Source organism: Schistocerca piceifrons, chromosome 5 (genome assembly GCF_021461385.2).
Source record: "Schistocerca piceifrons isolate TAMUIC-IGC-003096 chromosome 5, iqSchPice1.1, whole genome shotgun sequence".
Lineage (NCBI taxonomy): Eukaryota > Metazoa > Arthropoda > Insecta > Orthoptera > Acrididae > Schistocerca > Schistocerca piceifrons.
In genome coordinates this window covers 28,962,130-28,978,337 of record NC_060142.1, presented here as the reverse complement: position 1 = coordinate 28,978,337, position 16,208 = coordinate 28,962,130, and the positions used below count along the sequence as shown (strand labels likewise).

The window sequence follows — 16,208 nt, the reverse complement described above, 5'->3', positions numbered from 1 at the left end:
TTTGTAGTTGGAAGTATAATGTTCTGGGATGCAATAATGATGGGACAGCGTACCCTCTGATACCCGTCTACGGGAAGTTGACCGGTCCTCGATATCTACAAGAGATCCTAAAAACGTTTATAATGCCCTATAGAAGTGAAGTCGGTGACTACTTCATCTTAGTCGATGACAAAACAAGACTTTACCGTACTCTAGCAGTGTCTCGGTATCTTTAAAGATGCAACATCAAACGAATGCATTGGCTAGCATAGTCCCAGACCTGATTGCAACTGATCATGCATGGGACCTGTTGAAGGTGATGACTGCACAACGTACAAATCCACCTGACAATCATCAGGACGTCACTGAAGCAGCTACTGACTAATGGGACCTCGTACCCTCACGTAAATTTGATGGTCTCATCCAGAGAATGCCTCAGAGAGTGGAAGAACTAATCACTGAGAGGGGAGGACATACTCACTACTAAAGATTAATAATCATCGTCATTAAATAAAGATCTTCAATGTTTTTGTTTTCAAGATGAACTCTTAAGAGATAGCTTGCTTTGTTCTGTAAGTATTTTTTTGTAACTAACCGAAATCGTTCTTGTTTCCAGAAGGAATTATGTTCATTTTGTTAATAAGGAATTGTACAAACCTCAATCGATATACTATAAGAAGTCATTGAGCAAATTCTATGATATTCCAAACTTTTGTTGAGGTCTGTATATTTATAATTGTTGCTGATTTTTTGGTCGGTCATTAATCATTTGACATTAGTCATTCATTGGACATCCTTCATCAATGAACAAATGACAAAGACCATCAAAATAGAAAGAAGTGTGTCACAAGGAAGTCCGCTTTGGATGTCGCCTTTTGAGCTTTCGCTGGAACCACTTCTGAGGAGACTTAATGACAAACCAACTGGTTTGACCTCTTCAAGAGCGAACCTCACTTGATTAATGACGTTGCGATTCTCTATGACTCATAAGTGTAATAGATGCAATGAATACTGAAACTGCCAAATACGGCCTCAGGTGAAAAAATAAGAAGCAAAGTGTAAATAATTAAACATCAGAGAGTTCGAAACTCTTAGAGTACTAAGGGATAGGAAAGTGGATGTTCTCTGTAGTCTGCTTCCAGTTCTTCGTGGCCATGTTTAATTGACATCTCTCAATTATATTCAAAACATTGGGTATTATGATAGACAGATGTCCATTAAAAATGACCACGAAGAACTGGAAGCAGAATATGGAAAACATGCAAAAAGGGATAATGCAACAGTACAACAGGTATACGTGGAAATGAAATATCTTCAAATCAAAACTACGCCACGCTCGAACAGTGAGACAGCAGGGAGGTTAGGAATTAACGGGCATGAGTAAGATGCAAAATCATTACTCAGAAGGAGAGCAATTTCTCGGCTCGGGTTAAATTCCAGGTGCTATCATCATTTTCCCTTTTTAATTTAATCCTCGCAACATTAAGCTGTTAATTATAAAATTTAAATACAGTTAAACAGTTCAATTTATATATGTAAAATTAATGTATTCAATTACATTACGATTGCTACCCTTGTAACTCAAAAGGCTGTAGGTGCTGGTAAAAATGGCGAATATATGACAAAATTTAATGGAGGTGGGGGACCAGCAGAAGAGGCTGAATAAGTGAATGTGGAAAATCTAAAAACCACACTCACGCTCGCCGGTGTAACAGACGAATGATGGCTATTCAGCTGCGCTGGTATGGTCCTGGTATGAGCCACCCTCCTGTCTGGCGAAGTAGTGCACTGTGCGTTTAGGTATCTATATATTCACTCTAAGCTTAATTAAAATGTTCGCATAGGAAAACGGCATCTAATGAAGTCTACTCTGTAGTTTCACTAGTTGAAGTAACAAGACTCATTAGAGAAACTGAAACAAGTGTAAGCACGTAATAGTTGCATGAATTGAGAAACACAATAGTAAAGTTAACTGTACTGAGTTTATTGAAAACTGAACCCGCCAATTCCATTAGAAGTAGAGGAATTTTAACAGTTTTACTGTTCCTAAACACGGATAAGTTTCCAGACTTCGTAATAAATTTATCAACCCATTTCCCTCTACTCTCTCTATGTTTTTACAGTGATTTCAAAGTTCTAGGGGACATACATCACTTAAATGGAAGTCTTCTTTAGCAATTTAGGACAGTAGTGAAAATCATTAGTGGAACCTCATGCTCATGGTAACGTGTACTATTATGTTTCTTTAAGCGTTAGGCAACATGTTTCCAAAAGTACTTCTGGCCATATATGGACAGCCATAAAGTAACAATACTGGTAGATTCACACATAAATCGCCCGTCTACATAAACATACAAGGAAACAAACTTTTAGAATCATTAAATAACTTGGTCATAACATGTCGCCAAACTGCTAACTATCACAAAATACGAAATCATACATTTGACTTGTAACTACACTGAAGCGCCAAAGAAACTGATATAGGCACGCGTGTTAAAATGTAAACAGGCAGAATATGGCGCTGTGGTCGGTACATAAGACAATAAGTGAGAATTTTTCATTCTGCAGTGGTGTGTGCGCTGATATAAAACTTCCTGATAGATTGAAACCTTGTCCCGGACCAAGACTCGAACGCGGGACCTTTGCATTTGGCGGGCAAGTGCTCTACCACCCGAGCTATCCACGCACGACTTACGCTCCGTCCTCACAGCTTTACTTCCACCAGTATCTCGTCTCCTACTTTCCAAACTTCACAGAAGCTCTCCTGCGAGCCTTGCAGATCTAGCACTCCTGCAAGAAAGGATATTGCGGAGACATGGCTTAGCCACAGCCTTGGGGATGTTTCCAGAATGAGATTTTCACTCTGCAGCGGAGTGTGCCCTGATATGAAACCTGCCAGCAGGAGAGCTTCTGTGAAATTTGGAAGGTAGGAGACGAGATACTGGCAGAAGTGAAGCTGTGATGACGGGGTGTGAGTCGTGCTTGGGTAGCTCAGATGGTAGAGAACTTGCCCGCGAAAAGCAAAGGTCCCGAGTTCGAGTCTCCGTCCGGTACACAGTTTTAATCTGCCAGGAAGTTTCAAGACAACAACTGTCTGGCGCAGTTGCTTGATCGGTTACAGCTGCTACAATGGCAGGTTGTCATGATTTAAGGGAGTCTGAACATGGTGTTATAGTCGGCTCACGAGCGATGGGAAGTGGGGACTTTCACTTACGACCATTTCACGAGTGTACAGTGAATATCACGAACCCCTTAAAGATCCTGCAAGAATGCAACCAACGATGACTGAACAGAGTCGTTCAGCGTGACAGAAGTGCAACCCTTTTGCAAAGTGCTGCAGATTTCGATGCTGGTCCATCAACAAGTGTCAGCGAGCTAACCATTCAACGAAACATGGGCGTTCGGAGCAGAAGGTCCACTAGCGTTCCCTTGATGACTGAACGACACAAAGCTTTAGTCCTCTCCTGCGCCCATCGACACCGACATTGAACTGCTGATGACTGGAAACATGTTGCCTGGTCGGACGAGTGTCGTATCAAATTGTATCGAGCGGATAGACGTGTACTGGTATGGAGATAACCTCATTAATCCATGGACCCTGCATGTCAGTAGGGGACTGTTCAAGCTGGTGGAGCCTCTGTCATGGTGTGGGGCGTGTGTAGGTGGAGTGATATGGGACCCCTGACACGTGAAGATACGACTCTGATGACCTGCATCCATTAATGTTCATTGTTCATTCCGACGGAAGCGGGGAATTCCAGCGGATCAGCGCGACACCCCACACGTCCAGAATTGCTACAGAATGGCTCCAGGAACACACTTCTGATTTTAAACACTTCCACTGACCTCCAAACTCCCCAGACATGAACATTATTGAGCATATGTGGGATGCCTTACAACGTGTTGTTGAGAAGAGATCTCTACCACCTCATACTCTTATGGATTTATGGGCAACCCTACAGGACTCTTAGTGTCAGTTCTCTCCAGCACTACTTCAAACATTACTCGCGTCCATGCCACGTCATGTTGCGGCACTCCTGCGTGCTCTACACGATGTTAATCAGGTGTACCAGTTTCTTTGGCTCTTCAGTGTATTAAAGTAGTAACGTTTTACACTCCTGGAAATGGGAAAAAGAACACATTGACACCGGTGTGTCAGACCCACCATACTTGCTCCGGAAACTGCGAGAGGGCTGTACAAGCAATGATCACACGCACGGCACAGCGGACACACCAGGAACCGCGGTGTTGGCCGTCGAATGGCGCTAGCTGCGCAGCATTTGTGCACCGCCGCCGTCAGTGTCAGCCAGTTTGCCGTGGCATACGGAGCTCCATCGCAGTCTTTAACACTGGTAGCATGCCGCGACAGCGTGGACGTGAACCGTATGTGCAGTTGACGGACTTTGAGCGAGGGCGTATGTGGGCATGCGGGAGGCCGGGTGGACGTACCGCCGAATTGCTCAACACGTGGGGCGTGAGGTCTCCACAGTACACCGATGTTGTCGCCAGTGGTCGGCGGAAGGCGCACGTGCCCGTCGACCTAGGACCGGACCGCAGCGACGCACGGATGCACGCCAAGACCGTAGGATCCTACGCAGTGCCGTAGGGGACCGCACCGCCACTTCCCAGCAAATTAGGGACACTGTTGCTCCTGGGGTATCGGCGAGGACCATTCGCAACCGTCTCCATGAAGCTGGGCTACGGTCCCGCACACCGTTAGGCCGTCTTCCGCTCACGCCCCAACATCGTGCAGCCCGCCTCCAGTGGTGTCGCGACAGGCGTGAATGGAGGGACGAATGGAGACGTGTCGTCTTCAGCGATGAGAGTCGCTTCTGCCTTGGTGCCAATGATGGTCGTATGCGTGTTTGGCGCCGTGCAGGTGAGCGCCACAATCAGGACTGCATACGACCGAGGCACACAGGGCCAACACCCGGCATCATGGTGTGGGGAGCGATCTCCTACACTGGCCGTGCACCACCGGTGATCGTCGAGGGGACACTGAATAGTGCACGGTACATCCAAACCGTCATCGAACCCATCGTTCTACCATTCCTAGACCGGCAAGGGAACTTGCTGTTCCAACAGGACAATGCACGTCCGCATGTATCCCGTGCCACCCAACGTGCTTTAGAAGGTGTAAGTCAACTACCCTGGCCAGCAAGATCTCCGGATCTGTCCCCCATTGAGCATGTTTGGGACTGGATGAAGCGTCGTCTCACGCGGTCTGCACGTCCAGCACGAACGCTGGTCCAACTGAGGCGCCAGGTGGAAATGGCATGGCAAGCCGTACCACAGGACTACATCCAGCATCTCTACGATCGTCTCCATGGGAGAATAGCAGCCTGCATTGCTGCGAAAGGTGGATATACACTGTACTAGTGCCGACATTGTGCATGCTCTGTTGCCTGTGTCTATGTGCCTGTGGTTCTGTCAGTGTGATCATGTGATCCCAGGAATGTGTCAATAAAGTTTCCCCTTCCTGGGACAATGAATTCACGGTGTTCTTATTTCAATTTCCAGGAGTGTATATTTCACTTTTTTATACCTGCTATAGAAAGAGTCTCATATATAATGAACAGCGTTAGGCCTTTGTCAATGATTCTTAAGCTCTTTTGTAATATTTTACCCGTGTGGTGACACCAGAGCCCAAATCTGAGTATTTGGAAAAGGAACCTGTCCCAGACAGCATGAATCTGGGCGGTGACAGCCTACACATCCATATTGGACACCACAGCTGTGTTCACACGTTCGACACCAGTGCAGATCCATAATAGTTAACTGGTACTCTGCGGGAAGGTGATGAGAAAGATGTCACGTTTACGTAATCTGTGCAGCCTCTTTACATGTGTAGTTCACACACAGCACCTATTTGGCACTAGATTAAGATTCTTTCGTACCAGTGCAACCTCTTGTTACGTGTGATCGAGCCTACTGCGTCTCCTTCTTATGCCACAGGTACGGTTACATGATTCGTAAGAGACTTTTTTGTTATTTCTCCCACGCCAGGTTAGCTTCACTCTGGACTGCCTGTCAGCTGTCCCGTAGCTCGCGTATTGTACGACTGTATGCGCACTAGCCGGTGGCGGTCACACACCTTGCCTATTTGATTTTTTCCGCTGGCGCCTTTGCTATCCCCCTTCCGCGACCGAGGTACCTCCCCTTTGATTTTCCTTACCTACACACTATAGATGAGCACCAACGAGCGTTCCGCTTAGGACGTTCAGGACCAGAGCAGATTTTGAGCCTGAAACTCGTGCGCAAACTTAGACAATTTTTTTTTCAGGATAAAAGTCAGTCATGAGTTGCAATTTAATTTTTATTATTTTTTACTGTTTTCGACAAATAAATTTTTCATTTTCAGAAGCTTAGTATTGGTTTAGCAGATGTCAACATCTTCTTTATAGAGGCATAATCCCATGGTATGTCCAGAAATGTACATACTGGATGCGATTATGGTCAATCGGTGTTTATTATCACATACAAAATGTTTTCTTGACCTTCCATGACATTATGCTTCTATGAAGAAGATATGGACATCTGTTAAACCAATAAAAAGCTTCTGAAGATGAAAAATTAATCTGTCGAAACCAGGAAAGCATAATAAAAATTTGTGTGCAACTGATGACTGAATTTAATCTTGAAAAAATAATGCTACGGTTGCTGAAAATTACAACCATGAATAAAATAGGCCGACTTTCTGCAAACCATGGGTTTGCACCTTCGCAGACTTCAAAAAAAGCATTTGAATCAATCGTTCGCGCGAGATTCTTATAATCTTTTGCATGACCTTGGCCATCGACATCGTCAAAGACGCACGAACACTCAGTCGAAAGTGAAATTCGTGGGAGAGACTTCATATCCCTTCTACGTCAAGACTGGTGTGCGACTAGGTGACGGTGTACCACCTACGTTATTTAACCTGGTTCTAGAAAAAATTCATAATAGAATGGTGCACGTATTTGGTTGTGACACAGCATGGCATTAAGCAAGAGGAAGGAAATCAAAATCGTCTGTTTGGCATTCGCTGATGACCAATCCATATACTGGTACAGCACGTACCCAGACTGAAATCCTACAATGCGAATCATAGTGTTCTCATAGGTAAATTGAAGTTTTTGGATTGATGGTATAGCCAACGAATGGATAATTTCATATCTAAGTAAAAACCTGCAGGACGTTGTACTTAGTAATTCAACAATTGTAGTCGGGAGTCATTATTCAGACTGTGGAGAAATCACAGTGGGGCTCCCCAAGTTTCAGTTATACGTCCGCTATTGTTTCTCATACATGTAAATGATCTTCCATTTAATGTCAAACAAGCAGAATTAGTTCTTTCTGCAAATGACATGAGTATTGTAATGAATCCCAGTACACATACAGAAACAGAAGAAACAGTAAACATTGTTCTTACAACTATCATTGAACGTATCGGTAATCAGTGGTGCGCCTCTAGCGTACTACACCAATGATAAGTGTAACACATGGAGAGGAAATAATAAATAGGGTGGAAACTTAAAAATTCTTAGGTGTCAATATTGATGAGAATTTAAAGTGGAATAAGCACATTTTGGAACTCTTAAAACCACATACTTGAGGCACATTTGCACTTAGAACACTTGCAAATCTTGAGGAGAGATAAATCAGTAATTGACATGCTTTGTATACGCGTATTTTGATTCAGTAACCTGATACGTAATAATGTTCTGGGGTGACTCATCTTTAAAAACGAAAATCTTCCTCACTCGAAAATACGCTGTAAAAATTATGTGTAGTGCTCACCCACGATAATCTTGTAGACATCTGTTTAAGGAGTTCAGCACTCTTACTACGTCTTCACAGTATACTTATTCCCTCATGAAGTTTCTTGTAAATAATATCCTTCAGTTCAAAAGGAATAATGGTGGACATAATAACAGAAGAAAAAATGGCATTCATTATTCTACACTAAGGTTTCCTTTAGCACAAGAAGGTGTACTCAATGCTGCAACTAAAATTTCTTATGACTTACCCAGTAATATAAAATGTCTGAAAGACAGCGTAGTAAAATTTCCTAATAAACTGAGAAAGTTTCTCCTTGACAACTACTTTCTTCTTCTTTCATTTCACCCTCTTTGGGGTACGCTGGATCAATCATTTCTTTGTGCGTTGCTCTTTTATTAGGGCCCAGTATTTCTTCATTCTTTCTGATCTTCTTTTCCTCTCTTCTTCCGAGATGAAGGGTTTGGAATTTTGTGCAGATTTGTCTTGGACCCTTATGTTTTCATCTTTAGTAATTAATTTAGCTGTTCGATCGATAAGTGAATTTTCTGAAACCTTTAATTCTACAGCGTCTTTCTCAGTTTCTTTGAACCAGTTGGGTTTCGTTTTGCGGTTACGGAAAAAGTCAAAGATTTCTTTGACAACTCCTTCTATTCCGCAGAAGAATTTCTATTATTGTGATGTGTAAAAAGTGGTGGGTAAAAATTACTAACCCACATTTGAAAAAAATAATAAATAAATAAAAACTGAAAAGGAAATTAAAAATATATATAAATGTCAGCATTAGCTATACTTACAATATATTCTACAGAAACGATACCTAAACTTCTAAATTCATACAAAACACATGCACTTGGCTCAAATGGCTCTGAGCACTATGGGACTTAAGATCTGAGGTCATCAGTCCCCTAGAACTTAGAACTACTTAAACCTAACTAACCTAAGGACATCACACACATCCATGCCCGAGGCAGGATTCGAACCTGCGACCGTTGCGGTCGCGCGGTTCCAGACTGAAGCGCCTAGAACCACTCGGCCACACCGGCCGGCAAAACACATGCACTCAAGCAGACTGAGAAAGAGGGTCCTGATATACTATGAAAAACTCCCTACGAACCATGCATATACCAGATAATTGACAAAATCAAAGAATACCTAACCGAGTCGCGCAATACACGTAGCACTCATCTCACATTTCTTGTGCAGTATCGGTTACTGCAGACACTGTTATCGAGTTTCGTTAGCGTTGGATACGGGCCTCTCACGAGACTTCATCCACGCATATCAGAGATTTATGAAACACGCCATTCTTGGAATGATTTGTTATAATTATTGTTGTAACTAAACGTCACAGTTACCGGCGGTTAATGCCTTCATATAGCAGTTCTCTCTCAAAAGTTAGTTGTTATCATCAGTGACTTACAAATTAAGCATTAACTACGCTTGTATTATAATTTGTAGTACGCCATTTCAAGATACCGGAGCACTGAAAAATTATCTCTGACAGGTCGCCCTGTAACGGGACATCCTCCTCTAGCATTGATTTTCCTCGACACTAGTTGTCGATACCAGTATTAGTTTTCGAATTTTAGACAGGTCAATATTATCTCAGCTGCTTTTCTGAAAACTTTCATATAATTTTATACACAATATGTTATATTTGAAGGTAAAATTTATGGAAAGGAATTACTTTATTTTGGATGTTATAATCGATAAATACTAGTTCCGAATGTACAGTTAATTTTTTTGGAAACATTTTAAATTACAAATTATTTGGCACACTTAAAACTTCTATTACTAATTACGCAATCTAGTACTGTTTATTATGTTTATTTATGGATTTATTAGTGAAATAATAATCGAAACTAATAGAAATTAATGTGTGAAAAAATTTTAAAACCTTTGAAATATTACCGCAGAGTGGAGTAGTAGAAAGCATACCTCTGATCGCTACAGTCTGGAACCGCGAGACCGCTGCGGTCGCAGGTTCGAATCCTGCCTCGGGCATGGATGTGTGTCATGTCCTTAGGTTAGTTAGGTTTAAGTAGTTCTAAGTTCTATGGGACTGATGACCTAAGATGTTAAGTTCCATAGAGCTCAGAGCCATTTGAACCATTTAAACCATGCCTCTGATGTGATCAGACGTATTTTTGTATTTTGGGCAAACAGAGTAATTTCTGCTTTGTTATCCCGGAAATTCGAAAGACAGTATGATAAACTAAAATCTAACAAATTATTTTAACATAACAACAAAAATTGCGCAACAACAACCTTAAAATTAATTTAGATGAGTACCTAAAATGTGAGAATTTCACCTTCAGGGATCATACCCATAGACAAGAAGAACGACAACCGACTCTGCACGAAAAGGTAAGTAAACTGGAAAGTTTATTGTAATCTTCGCTCCTCTAAATTTTTCTTGAAAGACTTTGCTTATTGTGGGTAATAACGGGAATTAGGAAGGAGGGGGAGATTATAACCCTTATCACTAAATGTCAGCTAATAACGATATAAGTCTTCAGGAGGCACGATGATAAACAAGACAGGAGATACATACCGCATAACCAAGTACTAGCGTAGTGGATGATGGTCATGACATCTGGAGTCTAAAGGTGTAGGTTCGCATCTCGCCACGTGTAAATATTTTTCTCATGTTAGGGTTGTTGACAAATGGTTCAAATGGCACTGAGCACTATGGGACTTAACTTCTAAGGTCATCAGTCCCCAGAACTTAGAACTACTTAAATCTAACTAACCTAAGGACATCACACACATCCATGTCCGAGGCAGTATCCAGACTGTAGCGCCTAGACCGCTCGGCCACCCCAGTCGGAAAGTTAACACATTTTGGCACTTTCTTATGAATGTTACAGAAGTATGTACTACAATGTGCGATGTTATTTACATTTCCGTCTGATTAGACAACGAAGGATGAAATAAATATGTAGCGATTTGCAAGTCTGTGGTTAAACAGGAACCTAAGAGGACTGCTTAATTTGGTGCGAGTGAATCGAGGAACAATTCTTCCTTGTCACAAGGGCGATAGCAGATCATCCAGTCGTCGATATTGCGTCAAAATGACGTCACGTTTGCAGGAAGTGTTGTAAAATGACACCCCCACTGCACGGAACAGGACTATAGAGAGAAGTAATATTGAGAACTGGACGATGGAGAAAAGGAAGATACAAGCGACAGAAAAGAAAAAGAAATTCTACGAAGAACGGAGACGGCACATCAGCTAGCGCATGAAATATTATTGGAAAAAGCAAATGGAAGGAGAGTCTAGCACTTAGTAGGTCGAGTAAAAATAAAAATACATGTGTGTGGCGTACGTGCGGCACAGTGTGTTAGTGAGAGAAGCAGAGGACGTATACCTGGCAGCGTTTCTCGGAGCAGCAGCGCGGCGTGCGTGGTCGCTGTCAGGAGGCGTCTTAGAAGTCTCGGTCTCAGGGCGGTGGAGCAGGCAAAAATATTACAAGCCCGGGACACGACAGCCAAGGCCCCTAGCGGTAATGACCCAGCTGCTTGTTACCGCACCGGTTTACCTCTCCTGCTTTCCTTTTCTGTCCTTCACAGCAAACTGGGAGCGAGAGGCGATTTTTGCATCTTCACGGATTTTCTCAGAGATAATAGTTGTCTTTCTCACTACACGTCATAGCATAGTGCATCGAGGACAATTAGAAATTTGTATTTCATCGGGAGTTTTCTGCCGCGACCTTCCGAAGGAACGCAGTTTACCTCCAAAGCCCAAATAACTTACATTTATTTGCATACATTACTTCTGAACCCTACCTGGTAACAAGTTCCAACGTCAAAAAAAGTTATGAACTACAAAAAGAATCGCCAATACGATGGCCATTGCGAAACTAATAGCTCCCGTTTATTTTCATGGATTGTACAACAGGCACTGAAAGTACAACAATACAGAATGAGATTTTCACTCTGCAGCGGAGTGTGCGCTGATATGAAACTTCCTGGCAGATTAAAACTTCACAACAATACAGTTAAATGCAACATAGTTTCAGCCGCGTCCTTTCATTTTTTTCGCGTTGTTACCACCATTCGTAATCCACTTCTGCCAACGATGAACAAGAGCATGCATGCGTCGCTATTAAAAGCTGGAACCATCTGAGGCTAGCGACTGCCTTACACCCTGAACGACAGCGTCTGAGACCGAAAAATGTAGGTGAAGTAATAGGGAAGCAGTGATTCGCAAACTTTTTGTCACTACCTGGCACGTGACAGTTTTCTAAATTTCGGCACGCCACCTACACTGATATGACAAAAGCCATGGGATAGCGACAAAATGGTTCAAATGGTTCTGAGCACTTTGGGACTTAACATCCGAGGTCATCATTCCCCTAGAACTTGGAACTACTTAAACCTAACTAACCTAAGGACATCACACACATCCATGCCCGAGGCAGGATTCGAACCTGCGACCTTAGCAGTGGCGCGGTTCCGGACTGAAGCGCCTGGAATTGGTCGGCTACCGCGGCCGGCGATAGCGATAAGCTCACATATAGATGGCGGTAGTATCGCGAACACATGGTATAAAATGGCAGTGCGTTAGCGGGGCCATCATGAATCTGGTGATTCACGTGAAAAGGTTTGCGACTTCATTACGGCCGCACAATGGGAATTAACAGGCTTCGAACGCGGAATGGTAGTGGCAGGTAGACGCATGGGACATTCCATTTCGGAAATCGTTAGCGAATTCAATATTCCGAGATCAAAAATGGCTCAAATGGCTCTGAGCACTATGGGACTCAACTGCTGTGGTCATCAGTCCCCTAGAACTTAGAACTATTTAAACCTAACTAACCTAACGACATCACACACATCCATGCCCGAGGCAGGATTCGAACCTGCGACCGCAGCAGTCGCAACTCCGAGATCCATAGCCTCAAGAGTGTGCCGAGAATACCGAACATCAAGCATTACCTCTCACCATGGACAAATGTCACTTAACGACCGAAAGCAACAGCGTTTTCGTAGAGCTGTCAGTGCTAACAGACAAACAGTAATGCGCGAAATAAACCCAGAAATCGCTGTAGGAGTATGGACGAACGTACCCGTTAGCACAGTGCGGCGAAACCTGGCGTTAGTGGGCTGCGGCAGAAGACGGCCGACGCGAGCGCCTCTGCTTGCAGGACGACGTCGCCTGCAGCGGCTCTCCTGGGCCCGTGACCGTGTCGGTTGTACCCTAGACTACTAGAAAACCGTAGTCTCGTCAGATGAGTCCCGATTTCAGTTGGTAAGAGCTGATGGTAGCTTTGGAGTGTGGCGCAGACCCCACGAAGCCACGGACCTACGTGTCCACAAGGCAATGCGCAAGCTGGTGGTGGCTGCGTAGTGCTGTGGGCAATATTTACATAGAATGGACTGAGCTCTCTGAAAAGATCATTGACTGGGAATGTTTATGTTCGACTACTTGGAGACCATTTGCAGTCAGTCACGGGCTTCATGGATCCAAGCAACATTGAAATATTTATGATTGACAGTGCGCCTTACCACTGGGCCACAATTCTTTCTGGACAACTCGAGCGAATGACTTGGAAATCCAGATCGCCCAGCGTGAGTCCGATCGAAAACATTTATGGGACATAATCGGGAGGTTAATCCGCGCGCAAAATCCTCCACTGGAGACGCCTTCGTAATTATGGATGGCTATAGGGGCACCATTGCTCAATATTTTTGCAGGTAATGTCCGACGACTTGTTGAGTCCATGGTACATCGAGCTGGTGCACTTCGCCGGGCAAAAGGACGTCCGATATTCCATTAGTATGTATCCCATGGCTTTCCTCAACTCAGTGTGTGGTTTGTTCACTTTGTAATGAACCCTGAGGTGGGGGAGGGTGCTTCGGAAGGTTGAGTGACGATTGCCACAGGGCTGAGGAGCGGTACGGGGAGAATAATATTTCGCCTTCTTGCTCGGTGCAGACAACATACATATCGTTTTCGCGTGGTGTCGATCAGTTACTATGAATGGTAGAAATGTGACACACGCAAGTAATAAGGTTTCTGGGATGGACTTTCTTACATCGTCATTCAAGTTCACATGTGATAGTTGCTATAGGAAATAATATGAAATTAAATCAAGCTCATTTTTATCCACTGTTTTTCAGTGTTTCGTCCGCGACATTTTTGTGTTACAACATGGTATATTGTAGATCTGTTGTATATCTACAATATACCATCATGCAACACAAAAATGTAATATCAACAGGCAAACAACTAAAAAATCTCATCTAAATTACTAAAAAGCACCTGAAGATGAGCCTCCAGGGCTCGAAATGCATAGTGCAGTAAATAAACGCAACTTGTGACTGAAGGCGGTTTGTTCTTCATTTTAAAAAAGGGCTCGTTCTGATACAAATATTCTGTGAATGTGAGAGGAATGACTCTTAAACGTTTAAAATATGTATTAAACTTTTGCAGTGGCTTTCACATACTTGCTGTTAGCTGTTGGTTTAAAGCTTTCAACTGCGTAGGAATTTCCTCCCTTGAAAATGGTTTCATGGTTACGTTAAAACACAGTCATGTACAACTCACACAATTAAGTTTAACATCACACCACAATTAGCTCAGTAAAATTAGGGCAGATTTTGACGTTTAGGAGAAAAAAAGTAGTAAGAAGGATTTTTACACAGACCTTTCTTATACCTTTCTACACAACATACTCAAAGTTCTCATCGATGTAGCTGGAGCTTTGTCCGCCATATTAGAAAAAGGTGACAAATATATCAGCTTTCCCCCTTCCCCCCCTTCTTTTTTAAACGGTTGCATTTACGAGGAAAATACTTGAGCACAAAATTTAAGAATACAAAATTATCTATGGATAACGTCCGATGAAGAGTTTTCATCGAAGAACGGTCTGGCCATAAAGGCCTTGAATTTGATATCTTATTACGAAACAGAGCCTCCCTGCAACCTGTAACTGAGTTTTCTCTGTCATACTTTCTATGGTTATATGTTTAAGGGTCTTTCTTATACATAGTCTCGTTGAGTGCTACTCTATTAATTCTTCACTATCTTTATTTTGCAGAAATAGAATGCAATGTAGTGATGAGCTGGTTGCTTCAGTATTAAACGTTTATTGCGCAGGATGTTTGAAAATGGAAAATAATCATATTTATAATGCATAATCATGAGAAGTGTTTGATTAATGATGGACTACTTACGAAAGGAATTACGTGCACGGTGTCCGCCTCCGGTAGCTGAGTGGTCAGCGCGACCGAATGCCAATCCTAAGGGCCCGGCTTTGATTCCCGGCTGGGTCGGAGACTTTCTCCGCTCAGGGACTGGGTGTTGTGTTGTCCTAATCATCATCATTTCATTCCCATCGACCCACAGGTCGCCGAAGTGGAGTCAAATCGAAAGACTTGCACACGGCGAACGGTCTACCCGACGGGAGGCCCTATCACACGACATTTAAATTTTTACGTGCACTGTTCGGATTAAGGCATTCCAAAATTGATATGTGCCATAGCAAGACGTGGTGACGGAAAAGTGAACCTTTTAATAGTTCACTGGGTGCGAAACTCCACGGTGACTGACGGAAAAATTATACTAAAGAAACTACTATCAAGAATTTTAAGAGACTTCAAACTTCCATTGAAACACCCACACTTAATATCGCCAACCAAAAGTAAACTAAGGTCAGTCGCAGAATTAGCTATTTAAGACAAATGTTTGTTTTGCCTGGAAGAAATAAGCAAGGAAACATTTCAAAAGGAGATAAAGAAACCAGTACAAAGATGACGGAAATTAACAAAAATTGAAACTGTAGCCGGTAAAGATTCACTAACTGCAGCAGCTAAGAAGGGAACGATGAGTCGAGTAAAAGTGTTAAAAACACTTGATAACGTCACTGACCTGGTAGCAGCAGATGGAGTGTTTCTTCAGATCTGTTTTCCTGAAGGTGATAAGGGACCCACGGATGGAAATAAACGGCCACGTCGCTCTCCGCTGTTGAAGTAGATGAATTAAAGGATACAGTCTTCTATATAATTTAAGACAGTGATGAGTGTCAATTTTCAGTTAAAAGCTTGATTGAGCAGGCTGACAGTTATGTCCGAAATGAAAAGACTGTTTGGACTCTACTTAAGAGAAATGTGGTGAAGAGGTCATAGTAGCAAATGCACCTAAAGAAACACTCTACTGCTTGTTTTAGAAAGACGGGCTATAAAATATTAACAAATGATTGATATGGAGATGGATAGAAAAGTGACGCAGACGAAAGACTTCGGATTATTACGGCAGCGGCTGCAATCATACGATAGGACATTAGGTCCAGCTTCTACAAAACAGCTGAAGAATTCCCCAATAGACGAATTTCTGAAAGATGCACAAAACGTCATTCCATAGTCTTTGAGAATGTTTGCCGGCCGAGGTGGCCGTGCGGTTAAAGGCACTGCAGTCTGGAACCGCAAGACCGCTACAGTCGCAGGTTCGAATCCTGCCTCGG

The 16,208-nt window shown here is 43.0% G+C and overlaps 1 protein-coding gene across 1 annotated transcript in view; it reads right to left on the bottom strand.

Annotated features, from left to right (window-relative positions):
* LOC124797981 (retinol-binding protein pinta-like) overlaps nucleotides 1–16,208 on the bottom strand; it is a 152,052-nt gene that overhangs the window by 121,938 nt on the left and 13,906 nt on the right. The window lies entirely within an intron of this gene.